We start from the raw sequence: 16300 nt of genomic DNA, 5'->3' as shown, positions 1-16300 counted from the left end.
ACCAGGTCATTATTGGTGCATTTTCAACTGGATCTTATGGTTCCGCCAAGTGAGTTCTCTCGTAATAAGTGCTCATATGTAATGTTTTAAAACTTTCTTTCAGAGCAGCCTTCATAACTGAGGAGCAATTTAACTTTTGACATGTTAACAGCCAACTGTTACCAGGGCTTTAGTCAGAATAAGATTTTCAAAAGGGACGGGTTGAGATCCAGTCGCATCTTGTCGCTGATTGAAATGAAAAGGTTGCTCGCTTTGAAGCAAGCCTTATCGTTGTTATAATTGTTTTCTAGTTTTTTACCCTTTAAGCATAGGTGCTTATCTTAATCCCGAACCTTTCGACATACAGTTTCCAAATTAAAAAAAAAAACACGTCATTTGTTTAAGTAATTGAAACACTCTTGTCATCAATATTACTTATGTTTTGATGTGTTGCAAAAGGGCATTTAATAAGAGAAACTATGTCCAGCGCGGTAGTAAACACCGCTGTTTCACCCGATTACGGACGGGCTGCGGGTCCGGTCCCTTGTAACTATTGTCAATTTGTTCCTGTTTTGATATCTCTTGTAAGAGCTTATTCATTTCACAAATTTGTTAATTTGTAAAGAAAGCAAATTTATGATTATATGTTGTTAAATATATGAAAAGAAAGTTACATTCGTGTGTTCCACGTCTCAGTTAGCAACTCCGCAGATTTTTTAGGGGCTATTTTGTCTACACTTCATTTCCCTCATCTATGGAGGGAGAGATTAAACTCACAGATCCTGCGAAATTCTAAGCGAACTCATGCTTCTGGCTGCATCAGAAGGTGTTCCGCAGTTTTCTTCCTCTCCCCCCCCCCCCCCCGCCGTCTCCGGTTCTTCCGGTTTTCTTTGCTCTCCCCCCTGCGGATTAAATTGGCAGTGACACTGTCAGGGAAGTGCCGCGCACGCTGCCACAGAGCTACGCCTGAGGACGTGCACATAATGTCCAAACTTCGTCCACGAGTGCGGCTTATCGTTTTTATGAACACGAAGTTTTTGCTCTGTTGTCGCGGACTGGCAGCGGGAGTCTGTGCTAACACTAAGGGCAGGGCAGACCGTGTTTTCTTTTCACTTTCGTCGCCGTCTCCGGCGCGGCGCGGAGCTCCGCTAAGGGGGTATGAAATTTAGATGAGAGATGGCCTCATTCGTAATCCCAATGTCCCGCTGTTACGGTTCCACCGCCCGGAAACAGTTCTGGCGCGCCTCCAAATCGGAGGAAGCAGTATTGTAGAGTGCCGGAACTACGCTGGGAATACGGCGGGCCTTGTCTCTCCCAGAAACCGAATAAACGGTATAGGCCTATTGCTGTTTATCGGCTCCTCATAAACAGAATGTAAGGCTGTATGCCAGGGGAACGTTCAGAAAACATAAAACGACTCTTCGGTGGAAGACGATGGCGAAAAAGGGATAAACAAGGATAACAAATCACCCCACAGGGAAGAGCAAGCGTTTATTTAAAAATAATTAAACGACTATTGGTTAAAGGAGATTTGAAGATTAGGCCCCTTGTACAGAAAGGTTTTGTGACTGTTTACCGACAGTGAAAGAGAAACCACAGTGGCAGATTGATTGCTACGATGGCAGCGCAACGGATCCGGGTCTCTGTGTATATATCCCCCTTCTTCGTGTTTCCTGTGCATTTCCCAAATAAATTCAGAAAATGTCTGGTACTATTTATACCATGAGGAAAATGTAACTGTCTTGACATGGAAAGATTATTGACATAACATTACGAGGATCAACGTTTCCCTACTTTCTCTTTATGAAACATCCTGTGCTTTGTGTTCTCTTTCTATCGAGATTATTTTTGTGCCATATATTCAGCACGTGACGTGCACGTAGTTCTCATTCATTTAAACGATGCGTCCATCCGTCACATCTGTTCTAGATGATGCCAAGTGACTATATCGAATAAATACTCGTATTTCAATTTTATAAATTGATTGAAATGGGAAGTGATACACCATGAACACTTTGAGCAAACGCTTCCGAACTAATGCTCTAGTGTTTACATGCGTGTGCCATATGCCGATTAAAATTTTACTTTATGCCAGCTTAATGTCAGTATAGAAAAAAGTCATTATTACATATAATGAATTGTGTGTTTACATGGTTGCTACTGGGTGTGTCTATTATTACTTCACCTTTTTAGGTGCAGGTTCGCAACACAAGATCTTTCGAACTTTGAGTTTGTCAGATCATCCGCATCAGAAACCTGGGAACATCACACTTCCAGAAGTCACGGACATTCGGAACTGAACTTAATGCTGTCAGCCTAGCCGTTACAGTTAGGAATAGCTTTAATTGGAACGATCACGTAGGAAGTGTTGTGGGAAGCCAAACCAGAGGCTGCTTTTAACTGGGAGAACATTTAAAAAGTGCAACAGATGTGCAAAAGAGACTGCCCACGCTATGCTTGGCCGTAGCTTTCTGGAGTACTGTTGCGAATTACGTGATCCTTACGAGATATGTTTGAAGGAGGACATCGAAAAAAGTTCAAAAAAGCCAGTTCATTTTTCATATGACACGCGACTGTGATGGTAGTCATTAGAACAAAAGCGTTTTTCGTTGCGAAGAGATATTTTCACGAAAATTTAGTGAACAATTTTCTCCTCCGAATGCGACAATATGGTATTTATTGATGCCCACCTACATAGGGAGAAATTGTCATTGTAATAAAATGGAAGAAAACAGAGCTCGCACGGAAAGGTTTCGGTGTTCTCTTTTCCCCGCGATGTTCGAGAGCGAAACGGTAAAGAAATAGTCTCAAGAAAGTTCGATGAACCCTCTGCCAGGCACTTAAGTGTAATACGATATTTCAGTGCCTGTGGTATTTCAAATTACAGTGAAATGTTACTTTGGACGTGCATGCACGTCCGTAAGGAACATAACTGCAGCGATTACAGCCGTTATGAAGTACATGAAATGTATTTGCAGTTACTAATATGGATAGCCGTCAGCTGTATAATGGAACGACTACAGCGAAAATTTGTGCCGGACTGGGACTCGAACCCAGGTTTTCCGCTTATCGCAAGCGGTCGGTCTACTTTTTTTTTTTCTCTCTAAAGCGCTTAAGGAAATGAAACGCTGCAGGAGCAGGACGACGGGGTAGGGCAGGAGTCGACACCCGAAGCCTGGCCATCCCGCCGCCACGCTCAAGCAACGTGTTCGAGTTCGAGGATCGAAGGATCAGGAAGAGGATGTAGTGGGTTTGTCGATGTTGTTTTATTTATTTAATTTTTAGAACATTTTTAATTTTTTTAAAATTTTTATTTGGTATTGTATTTATAGATTTATTTTTATTTCATTACAAAGAAAGATCCTACAACTGCCGTAGCCGAGCGTCCGAGTCGTCTTCTCGTCTGTTGGGATGGTTTCCCCCCTATTCCGTGCCGGCCGGGGTGGCCGAGCGGTTCTAGGCGCTACAGTGTGGAACCGCGCGACCGCTACGGGCGCAGGTTCGGATCCTGCCTCGGGCATGGATGTGTGTGACGTCCTTAGGTTAGTTAGGTTTAAGTAGTTCTAAGTTCTAGGGGACTGATGACATCAGAAGTTAAGTCGCATAGTGCTCAGAGCCATTTGAACCATTTTTTGAACCCTATTCCGTCCGTAGAGGATCAATATGCTCCAGGATTCTTCTTCATTTTCAGCGTCTCATACCCGGAATGCCCCAGTGAGCAGGAGGATTCGCAAATAATGAACCTAAATAATTTGCGAAACGAGTTCTGTACTTCGAGTGGCGGCTGAAAGCTGCATGTGTCGTCATCAGTAGGGACCAAAAGTCGAGTGTGCCTTTGGGAGCATCGCAAAATATGTAGTAAAGGGCATGCCTTTCAGCCAGTTAACGGCGTTCGTCCTGGTTGATGGAAAGTATACTCCGTCGGGGCGCAATATATCATCAGGGGAGATAGACTCCGGCAATCGCCTCAAGAGGAATGCCAGCAGGCGCTGCGTCAGTAGCCAGCACTCGCTGGTCGCGGCACAAGTCAGGCGGTGTGCATCCGAGTCAACGACTGAGCATGTCGGACACAAGGGGTCGTCCGTCAGATGTATGGAATGTGGCCTCTGACGAGTAGCGAACTTCCCATTCACAACCACGTACCACAATGAACGCACCGTCGTAGGTAGAAAAGGCGTGTGTACCACTCGCCACACCGTGTTCCAGACAACTTCAAGACATCTGTGGGCGACCGTATTTACAGGTTGCTGCTGTTGGTAGAGGCGATAATAGTCTTTCGTGCTGGGCTTCCGGGTCGTCGGAAGTTCGGACCGTAAGTAGCTGAAGTCAATCAAGAACTCTCTGATGTGGGTGAGTGCAGGTGATATTTGTCCTACAGAAACCGGGTGATCCAGAGAGTGTGGTGTCAATTCCGCTATCAGGGTGCCCGTCAGAGTGGCGTGGGCAGAGGTCCACGTGCGACGCATAGTGCTGAGATAAAGCGATCGCGCACGATTATATACATGAATTAAACCGATACCGCCCGCCCGCTGCGGCAGTGTCAGGGTGGCGTATCGGACTTTAAACCGGACCGGTGCTTACGAAATGTCCATATACTACTTGAAATCTGTCGGCCATCGTAGCCGTCAAGGGAAGGACATGCGCAAAATAGTTCAGTTTTGAGACAAGATAAGTGTTGACATAACGTGTTCTGAGGAGCATATCCAAGCGACGCAGTTTGTTGTCCTGCAGCAGAGCACGTGTCTGGTGTAGGAGCCGGCGGTACGTAGCCGCCACCGTGCGGCGGACATTGCTATAGAATTGCACTCTTAAACACTTGAGTATGGCCACCGCCGTTGTGTGGGAAAGCCCCCCTCCGACATCCATGTATTTTGTCTTCTTCACCTTGATGACGCTCCCAGCGACTGCCGCGTACTGGCGTAGCCACTGTAGCGCCATATGCATTTCATCCTCCGATCTGGCCAGAAACACCACGTCATCGGCGAATGCACCACAAGGAAAAGTCACGCCCCGCAAGGAAATACCAGTTAATCGCTGCCGTAGACCACGTAAAGCTGGTTCAAGCGCTGCAGCAAATAATATACCCGACAGGGGGCACCCTTGTCGCACTGACCGTCCAACAACAATGTGACCAGAGTGATAACCGTTGACCTTCATGCGGGAGCGCGCTCCGTTGACCAGTCGATGGACCACCTGTGCAGACTCTGGAGAGAGGCCCATGTGTTGCAAAACTGCGCGTAAGAAGCCGTGGTCGGCGCGGTCGAATGCGTGGTCAAAATCTACGGCGACGAGGGCGCCTCCTATTTTGCAGGACGCCGTCAAAGCAATTACGTCGCGGTATGCTCCTAACGCCGTATGAATGTTGCTGACACCACCTAAACATGTCTGATCGGTGTGGATGGCTTTCCCGATAGCGGTGTGGAGAGGCGCGCGGAGGATGCGGGCGAAGATCTTGTAGTCGTTGTTGAGGAGTGTGAGTGGACGAAAGTCCTGCCACCTACACCCACCATTCGGTTTCGGCACTGGGATCAAGACGCCTTCTGTGAATTCTGTGGGGACAGTGAAATCATGGCGGATCCGGTCTTGAAACATTTGGAGCCACTTGTCGCCCATAAGGTCGTAAAAAGTGCGGTAGAATTCCAGGGGTAAACCGTCCGGTCCAGGCGACTTGTTTGGTGCTCCACGTGCCAAGGCCGATGTCAGCTCGTCGGATGTAATGGGCAATAGCAGACTATCATCGGGTGCCACGTCCCGAGGGCGGGAAAATCGTGCAAAAAATGGTTCAAATGGCTCTGAGCACTATGCGACTTAACTTCTGAGGTCATCAGTCACCTAGAACGTAGAACTAATTAAACCTAACTAACCTAAGGACATCACACACGTCCATGCCCGAGGCAGGATTCGAACCTGCGACCGGAGCGGGAAAATCGTGCAACAGATCGTCGTAATCACGTACGTTTCGCGGATCTTTCATGCACAAGGTCCCATAGTGTCTGGCGAACGTGTGCGCGATGTCCGTTTGTGTCACTGCGCGGCCGCCCTCCTCCGTGTTTACCGCCGTAATGAGCTGACGTTTGCGGTGGCACCTCTCGCGCACAATGTGATACACTGACGCCGTTTCGTTGGGGATACAGTCTTGCACTCGCGCACGGATGCGGACACCTTCTAGCTGCTCTGTCCTGATGCGAAGTAGACGAGCGTTGATGCGTTGTACGGACATCTGACGTTCGGGAGGCGGCGGTTGCGTCGCCATCTCACGTAACATTGTATAGTAAAATTCCGATGTTGCCCTTTGCCAGTTCGATCTGTCACGCCCGGAGGCCATCAGGGTCTTTCTGAGTGCAGGTTTGACACATCCCATCCACCACAGCAACGTGGAAGCATACATGGGCAGGCGCCTGATACATCGACGCCACGTGTCAGTGACTGCTCGCCGACACGCTTCCACGCGAAGGAGGGAGACGCTCAGCGTCCACGGACCCCTGCTGCATCTTGTGAGTGGCCGGGGTAAGGTGACAGTGCAGATGTACGCGAGATGGTCCGTGAAGACCGTCGGACAGAGTTCTGCATCACGGGTTACTGTGCGGAGGGCACGCGAGACGTATATCCAGTCCAGACGACTGACAGAATGGCTGGTAAAGTGCGTATATCCACTCTGGGTCCCATGATGTAAGAGCCATGTGTCGTGGACCGCGAGGTCACATATCAATGCTTGTAGAGCCGGGCATGGGACGTAATGCGGTATCTGGTCCTCTGGCCGCAGAACACTGAAAATCGCCACCCAGTATGTAATGGTCCATATTTGCTTGCAAAAGTGGGACTGTCTCCTCCGAATAGAAGACACGCCTGTCACCACATTACGAATTACCGGAGGGAGCGTAGACGTTATTGAGGCGGACTGCGCCAAGTGTGAGAGCGATGCCTCGCCACCGATAGAGTTCAATCAACCGGACGCGAGCGCCTTTGATAACAGCACGACATCGCTTGTGGCGCTTCTCCTGGGTTCGTGACCATATCGGTTGGACGCTAGACGACTGGAAATCGTGGCCTTTTCAGAAGCGTCTCGATTTCATTTGGGAAGAGCGCATGGTAGAGTCTAATGTGGCGCAGACACCACAAAACCATGGACCCAAGTTATCAATAAGGCAATGTGCAAGATGGTATTCGCTCCAAAATGATGTTGGCTGTGTTTACAGGGAAAGAACTGGCTCCTGATTATCTTGGGCTACTTGGAGACGATTTGCAGCCAGTCACGTACTTCATGTTCTCAGACAACAATAGAATTTGTGTGGATGAAAATGTGCCATATTATCGGCCCACAGTTCTCCGCAACTGGACAATTCATGGGAATGATTTGCCACCCAGATCGCCCGGCATGAGTCCCTTCGAACATTTATGGGACATAATCGAGAGGTCGGTTCGTGCACAAAATCACGTACCGACAAGACTTTCGCAGTTATTGAAGGGTTCAAAAATGGTTCAAATGGATCTGAGCACTATGGGACTTAACATCTATGGTCATCAGTCCCCTAGAACTTAGAACTACTTAAACCGAACTAACCTAAGGACATCACACAACACCCAGCCATCACGAGGCAGAGAAAATCCCTGACCCCGCCGGGAATCGAACCCGGGAACCCGGGCGTGGGAGTTATTGAAGGGTATAGAGGCAGCATGGCTCAGTATTTTTGCAAGCCACTTCCAGTGACTGGCTATTACATGCCGAGCTGCACTGCGATGGGCAAAAGAGGTCGGTCACGATATCAGGAGTCGTCCCATGACTTTTGTCACTTCAGTGTGTATTTAGTCATAGTTACTACCTTATGGACTGTCAAAAGACAGCAAAGTTATTTAGGTTTCGTCGCATTAGGCGTAGTACTTCAAGTGCCAAGCATCGAACTGTTACCAAAAGTTCAGTAAAGTTTGTATTATAACTCCAAAAACATGTTATAACTTATTTCTTGTTGTGTTAACCCTATTTCTGTTCCAGTGCTGCCGTATCAAGCGATTGTATAATTAGATAGAACTAGCCTGCCACTCAGTATATGATCAGAAATACGTTTTCTGTTACCGTGGATGTATGGCATGATATAATAGTAACGTTCAGTTACAACATTCAACGGCGGTGCGGACTGGTTCATGAACAAACACAAGAATGTATCCCATTTGCTTACCCGTGGTATTTACCAGATATCCGAGTTGTGTAAGCCCTTGAATGCTGCGGTATCCGCATTCCGTATCGCACATTTTCCTTCCCACTAAACGAGACTGCGGAATTGCTTCCAAATGTCCTACGGCATGGGAGGTAGAGTTAAAAACGTGTGTACGGAATATAACATTTATCCAAATGGTTCAAATGGCTCTAAGCACTATCGTACTTAACATCTGAGGTCATCACTCCCCTAGACTTAGAACTACTTAAACCTACCTAACCTAAGGACATCACACACAGCCATGCCCGAGGCAGGATTCGAACCTGTGATCGTAGCAGCAGCGCGTCTAGAACCGCTCGGCCACATCGGCTGGCAACATTTATGCAAATTTGTTTGCAACGTCTTCTTCTATGGCTCCATTTTCTGCAGAATTATGTTCAGCAGAATGAGTAGCCACTTCAGAGTCAGCATATACAGGCCTAGGAGAAAAAATTTACTGCCAAATTATTACTTACATAAAGCGTGTTGTGTACGCATCAAGAGACTCGCTTGTGAATAACGTAAAAAAATACCTGTTTATATACATAATTCATAAAATCTTAAACCACAAAAAGTTCTTTAAAAAGCTAAGGGAAGCTTGTAGAGGTGCCCTCCATAAATAATGAATCACACTGTTTTCAGAGTAACACTTTTTTTCGATTCCAGCCCTGTAATATTATCCGCGTTAACAAATAACCAGTTTTCATCAACAGTTGTTGACAAATTCTTTAGGTACTGATGTACTATCGTAGGTTCCTTGGCAGTTCAAGACGAAGCCTCACACGAGCAGAGTGCATATTTTTTCTAATCAGAATGAAATTTCCGTTATTCAAGCTAATTCATCAACAGAAATATCGAAATGAGTAATTTAGCTGGGTCGTTCGCACAGTTGTTCAATCGCTTTAAGTTGCATAAAGTTGCTTGTTTTCTACCTGAGCATAGATTGGACATCGTCTTGTTCACGGTTGCGAGAAGCTCCTGCCTAAAGAGTCATACCTGTCACATCACTCATTCAGATATGTTTTGCAAGTGCTTTTACAGCATGACCATCGTTGAATTCTACCACTTATAGTTCGGTGGAAACGACACTTGCACGCTACTGCCATACATAGTTGCTTTTCTTTTTTACTAAACGTCGTTGAAGACCCAGTTCATGGTCCACTGTAGCTAACAAAGGACGTGCAAGGACGTGCAGGCAACTAGTATGTTTACGGTTACCCATGTATCTGCTACTCGTGTGTTTATTATTCTGCCTCCAACTGATCCGTCACTAATAGAATTCGACCCACTACAGAAGCCACTGTATATTAAAAGTTATTCGGTAACTGTTGAAGGAGAGCTGAGTGCACGCCTGTATGTGACAAGAACAGCAATCCCTGTTGTGGTCAAGATACCCATTGCCATTTTCCAGCAGGATAACACATGACCCCACAATGCAGTTTGTACCACGTGACGAATGTATGGGTCCTAGACGGGTCTGAGCGATCTTCTGATTGTTCATCCATTAAGCTTGTCTGGGATGCGATGGACGACGTATACTGTAGTTAGACCAGGCTTCAGCCAGCAACATCCATCGACCAACACGACATGGGTTCCAAACATGACAAGTAATTCTTCAAGATGATGCTCTAAAGCTGTCTGCTTCCACGGCACATCGGAAATAAGAGTGGGCATCACACGATATACTGATGCTCATGAGAGACATTAGCTCCGGATGCAATAATACTCGACATGATGTGAAGATCGCTAGAAAGTATGATAAACTTTCAACTGCTGTGTCGCAGTGTAACACGTTCCCTTTCTGTCTGTATCTAAACAATCTGTCCAAAAAGTTCCGAGACTGATTTTATTCCTGGCACATAAGTGACGTAAGCACTATAACTACGGCGGTAGCTTGAACTATCCACTGTAAACAGTAGATGTGCAGTAGATCAGTCAGTTGGGAGAGGCAGCGTTAAGTAGTGGAAGCGCGTCTGCAGTGTGCCAACGCTGTTTCTCATCACAAAATGCCATGGAGCAACATGTCTAAATCAAGTCTTCAAAGAATTGTCCGGAATGTTTTGAAGAAGAGAAAAATCTGTGTGAAACATTTGTGCTGCACACCTTGACTCCCATACAAAACAGCGACACGTGGACGCCTGCCATCGACATCTGTAAAAACCACAAACTGCCCAGTGCCAACTTCTAATATCAATGATTTATGATATCCCACATGACAAATGGTCTAAATCACGTACGGTAGAACCCCTCTAGTGGTCCGCCGCTCCGGTTGTTCCGACCTGCTCGAGTCGAACTTCCCCAACTCGTGGCGGTTACCCACAGCCAGTAGTGCCTTTCTTGTTTGCTGTATTGTTGTTTACAGGTAATAATTATTGTTGTTATCGTTTGTCCGTTGTAGTGCTCCGTCATCTCTCGTATCGTTTCTGCCGTTGTCCGTGTTTTTTGTACAGTACTGCACCGTAAAGCTTTTAGTGCTTACTCTTTGGTGGTTTTACGACGTTGTTCTGTGTTCGTTACAGTACTGTATGTATTTATTTTACCTTGTACATACTGTACAGTTGTGTGTGCTTTCTCAACAGGTCAGGAGTGAAACATAGACACGTTGCTCTTTCACAAAATGAAAAATTAGCATTGCTACGAAGATTGGCCAAAGGGAATTAACTAGAAAAAATTGCTAAAGAGCCCAATGTAGACGTTACGATAGTAGAAGATTGGACAAGAAATCGGAAAGATATTGAACCATGTACTGTGACGATAGATGGTGAGACGTTCTTAAGAATCGCAAAACATTGAAAAAGCCTAAACTTGAACTGCTTGGCAGTGCGTTGTGGATGTGGTTCCACAAAAAAAGAAGGAAAGGAACCTCAAAATCTGCGCCCATTACAAAAGAAAAGGCAATAGATTTGAACAGAAAGCTAGAAGCCGAAGTGAGTTCCTAGCTAGTGGAGAGTGGATTAATCGCTGGAAAGCTGGTCATGGCGTTCGGTTTGTTTAAATTTCTGGTGAAAAACTATCTGCTGATGCCGAGGCGCCTAAGGAGTTTTCTGTGAAGTTTCAAGAAATTGTCAAAGAAACTGAACTGTGACCTTGCCAAGTCTATAACATAGACGAGACAGGCCTAAGCGACAAAATGTTGCCAAACAAAACTCTAGCTGCATCAAATCAAACCGTAGACGGAACGGAACTTAAGAAAGATAAGATAATCGTTGTGCTCCTTGCTGCAACGCTGATGGTACACGCAAACTTCCTTAGTTCGTTATTGGCAAATGTAAGGAGCCTAGGGCATTCAAAAACATTACTACATAACCCTTCCTCTCCGGTTTATCACCACTCTAAAAAACTGCTTGGATGGACTGCAATCTTCTCAAATCTTGTTGTTTCTCGTCAACTTCGTTCCATCTGTTGAGAAAGACTTGAAACCACAAAAACTCCTGTTCGTGCTTTATTGCTGTTGGATAACGCATCGTCATATCCATCTGAAGAGGATTTGGTGAAAGAGGACATAAAAGCTATCTTCCTTACACCAAATGTCATTTCACTTACCCAACGAACGGATCAGGAAGTGACAGAATGTTTGAAGAGGCGGTTCACTGAAAGTCCATTAGCTCAGTTTTAAAAAAGTCCCAAGAAACCTTTAGCGTACTTGAAGCCATGAGATCCCTCAATGTCAAAGGGGGGAACTAAAACCTGACACTCTAAGAAAACCTTGGCATAATATTTGGCTGGAAGTTATGACAGTGTTCAAATCGAAGTCGAGCAAAACAGTGACACGCAGGAAATCGTTAAAGATTCACAAACTGTACAACCGTATGTCGCTGTCAGTGAAGATGACGAGTGGATTACCTAGTGTAACAAAGACCGTGAAATAAGAGAAGAGCTCTGTGACAAAACAGATTATTGCCGCTGTTTTGGAAAAAAATGGTGAACAAACTGTGAACAAGGACTCGGACGGTGATGATGAAGAACCCCGTATCCGAATTTCAAACATCGATGCCAAGAACGTTTCTCATATTGCTCTTCAGCACATCGAGCAGAACTCAACCTCAACACTTAAGGACATTTTGTGGAGCAAGGAATGGAGGAACACTGAAGCTAAATCTATAATTTCGTCTGCTACACAAAAATCTATAACTGACTTTCTTTTTAAGTAATTTTTTTCTATTGTATAGGCAACCTACAATTCTTACAGTACTTTACATATGTATGGTACGTACAGTACAGGAAATACTTACTGTACAGTATTACTCTTTGCCAGTATGTAGTAAAAACAGCTTTACGCTATTTATTACAATGTTTTTACTGTAGAGAACAATATACATTCGTACAGTAGTCATTTTTGAGTTCAGAGAGTGTTTATTTTAACATAAATCCACATTTTTCTGTACTTTCTAATAATAAACCTATTCTGCATTCCGACCCATACCCAGTCTCAAAGTTAACGGATTACAGGGATTGTACTGTACACAGTTGACGCCAACGGTTTATACCCATTAAAGGTATGTAACAAATTACCATTTTCGACACACCATTATCTACTGTCGAATTTATCGTTATAAACAGGGCCTGGCTTCCACATTTTTCGCTGTCATTTACCATCCCATATTACTATACATCTTACACCACCTGGATATAGCCACCTGTCCTGTCGTACATTATCCTCCCCCTCGATGCGGGTCGCTGTAGATATAGTGAAGTGCTTCGTCAGCTTTTTGAGAACTTTTTGTTTAAAAAAGCACAAATGTAAAACCAATTTAATAATATGAAAGAACCCGAAATATATTTTACCCGTATTAGAATATGAAATATTTCTTTTCAGTGTGAACATTTAAGGGTGAATAGTGGCACCTTGTCCCGCTCGCCTCTGAGGGGCGACGAAATCAGAGAACAATACGAGAGAAAAAGTATTTTGAAACAAATTTTAGACCTTTTTTTCTTCTGATTACTGAAAACTCCCAAAACTTGCAAGTTTGCGCCATTAATATGAGAACACTATTCTTAGAATGTGGAACATTGTGTGAAACTAGTCGCCTGTTCCAACTAAGCTTGGTACACTACGTCACCTTTTCTATCGAAAAAGTGGCATCTGTCTATATCTACTATGGAACAACCGTAAATATATGTAATTATTCATGCTTTCCCGGCGATCTTGGATATTCGAGAATTCAGCAGGATGCTCGCGTCGTTCTCGCACGACTGGATTCCCGAATATCCAAGATGTCGACCGTAAATACACTCCTGGAAATTGAAAAAAGGACACATTGACACCGGTGTGTCAGACCCACCATACTTGCTCCGGACACTGCGAGAGGGCTGTACAAGCAATGATCACACGCACGGCACAGCGGACACACCAGGAACCGCGGTGTTGGCCGTCGAATGGCGCTAGCTGCGCAGCATTTGTGCACCGCCGCCGTCAGTGTCAGCCAGTTTGCCGTGGCATACGGAGCTCCATCGCAGTCTTTAACACTGGTAGCATGCCGCGACAGCGTGGACGTGAACCGAATGTGCAGTTGACGGACTTTGAGCGAGGGCGTATAGTGGGCATGCGGGAGGCCGGGTGGACGTACTGCCGAATTGCTCAACACGTGGGGCGTGAGGTCTCCACAGTACATCGATGTTGTCGCCAGTGGTCGGCGGAAGGTGCACGTGCCCGTCGACCTGGGACCGGACCGCAGCGACGCACGGATGCACGCCAAGACCGTAGGATCCTACGCAGTGCCGTAGGGGACCGCACCGCCACTTCCCAGCAAATTAGGGACACTGTTGCTCCTGGGGTATCGGCGAGGACCATTCGCAACCGTCTCCATGAAGCTGGGCTACGGTCCCGCACACCGTTAGGCCGTCTTCCGCTCACGCCCCAATATCGTGCAGCCCGCCTCCAGTGGTGTCGCGACAGGCGTGAATGGAGGGACGAATGGAGACGTGTCGTCTTCAGCGATGAGAGTCGCTTCTGCCTTGGTGCCAATGATGGTCGTATGCGTGTTTGGCGCCGTGCAGGTGAGCGCCACAATCAGGACTGTATACGACAGAGGCACACAGGGCCAACACCCGGCATCATGGTGTGGGGAGCGATCTCCTACACTGGCCGTACACCACTGGTGATCGTCGAGGGGACACTGAATAGTGCACGGTACATCCAAACCGTCATCGAACCCATCGTTCTACCATTCCTAGACCGGCAAGGGAACTTGCTGTTCCAACAGGACAATGCACGTCCGCATGTATCCCGTGCCACCCAACGTGCTCTAGAAGGTGTAAGTCAACTACCCTGGCCAGCAAGATCTCCGGATCTGTCCCCCATTGAGCATGTTTGGGACTGGATGAAGCGTCGTCTCACGCGGTCTGCACGTCCAGCACGAACGCTGGTCCAACTGAGGCGCCAGGTGGAAATGGCATGGCAAGCCGTTCCACAGGACTACATCCAGCATCTCTACGATCGTCTCCATGGGAGAATAGCAGCCTGCATTGCTGCGAAAGGTGGATATACACTGTACTAGTGCCGACATTGTGCATGCTCTGTTGCCTGTGTCTATGTGCCTGTGGTTCTGTCAGTGTGATCATGTGATGTATCTGACCCCAGGAATGTGTCAATAAAGTTTCCCCTTCCTGGGACAATGAATTCACGGTGTTCTTATTTCAATTTCCAGGAGTGTATATTTTACCCGTTTTAGAATCTGAATTGTATTTCTATTTAATGTGAAGATTTGTGGGTGAATAGTGGCATCCTGTCCCGCTCACCTGTGAGGGGCGACGAGATGAAAGAACAATAAAGGACGGAGTTATGACCGAAAGCCAGAATCTTTTTTTCACCTTCCTCGTGCGCGGGAGAAGAAAGATTGGCAATAACACTCTGTATAAGCCCGGAGCCCTCTGGCTGTTCCCTTCTGATTGCTGTGCGAGTCGTATTGAAATGTAAGTTTGCTGTGGTGAGACAGAAAGCTTCTTGACGATACACTTCGCCTTTCTTATTATATCTCGCATCTGAGACTGCTGAACTTTCCTACGCCACTCTCAAGCCAACCATACAGTAGTCGTGTGAGGAAACGCAACTTTGAATTTTGTCGGTCTCTTCCGTTAATGCAAATTAACTTTTTTAAGAACTTACCTGTTTAAATATCTTGTGCTGATAAAACGAAAATAGAGGCGGCAATCACATCAGTCAGCTAGACACTCGAAAACTGTTATAAACAAATAGCTCACAAAAAGTTGTCAGTGGGAAAAGTTTTGATTTCGAAGAGAGTTGGCAGCAGCACATACAATTAAACTTCCTGGCAGATTATAACCGAGACTCACAGCTTTACTTCTGCCAGTACCTCGTCTCCTACCTTCCAAACTTTACAGAAGGTCTCCTGCGAACCTTGCAGAACTAGCACTCCTGAAAGAAAGGATATTGCGGAGACATGGCTTAGCCACAGCCTCAGGGATGTTTTCCAGAATGAGATTTTCACTCTACAGTGGAATGTGCGATGGTATGAAACTTCCTGGCAGATTAAAACTGTGTGTCAAACTGAGACTCGAACTCTGGACTTTTTCCAGCGCACACTCCGCTGGAGAGTGAAAATCTCAGTCTGGGAAACATCCCCGAGGCTCTAGCTAAGCCATGTCTCCGCAACATCTTTTCTCTCAGGAGTGTTAGTTCTTCAAGGTTCGCAGGAGAACTTCTGTAAAGTTTGGAAGGTAGGAGACGAGGTACTGGCAGAAGTAAAGCTGTGAGGACGGGGCGTGAGTCGTGCTTGGGTAGCTCAGATGTTAGAGCTCTTGCCCGCTAGGCAAAGGTCCCGAGTTCGAGTCTCGGTACGGCACACAGTTTTAATCTGCCAGGAAGTTTCATATCAGCGTACACTCCGCTGCAGAGTGAAAATCTCATTCTGGAGCACAGACAATATTTACCTTGAAGTATGACATTAGGGTGAACAAATCAGAAATTTTTGCCTTTGGGAATATTTTGCGATTTAGGAAAGGCTTTTAAATGCACGGGGGGCGTACAATAAGTAATGAACACTTTTTTCTGAAAGCGGGTTGGATTTATTCAGGTTTTCAATACGCCATACTATTCCCCACTCTTTTTCAATATAATCTCCGTTCAATGCGATGGCGTACGCCAACTAACTGGGAGGGCCTGTATGTTG

The sequence above is a fragment of the Schistocerca cancellata genome, chromosome 7, assembly GCF_023864275.1.
Source record: "Schistocerca cancellata isolate TAMUIC-IGC-003103 chromosome 7, iqSchCanc2.1, whole genome shotgun sequence".
Taxonomy (NCBI): domain Eukaryota; kingdom Metazoa; phylum Arthropoda; class Insecta; order Orthoptera; family Acrididae; genus Schistocerca; species Schistocerca cancellata.
Note: the sequence above shows the minus strand (reverse complement) of the source record.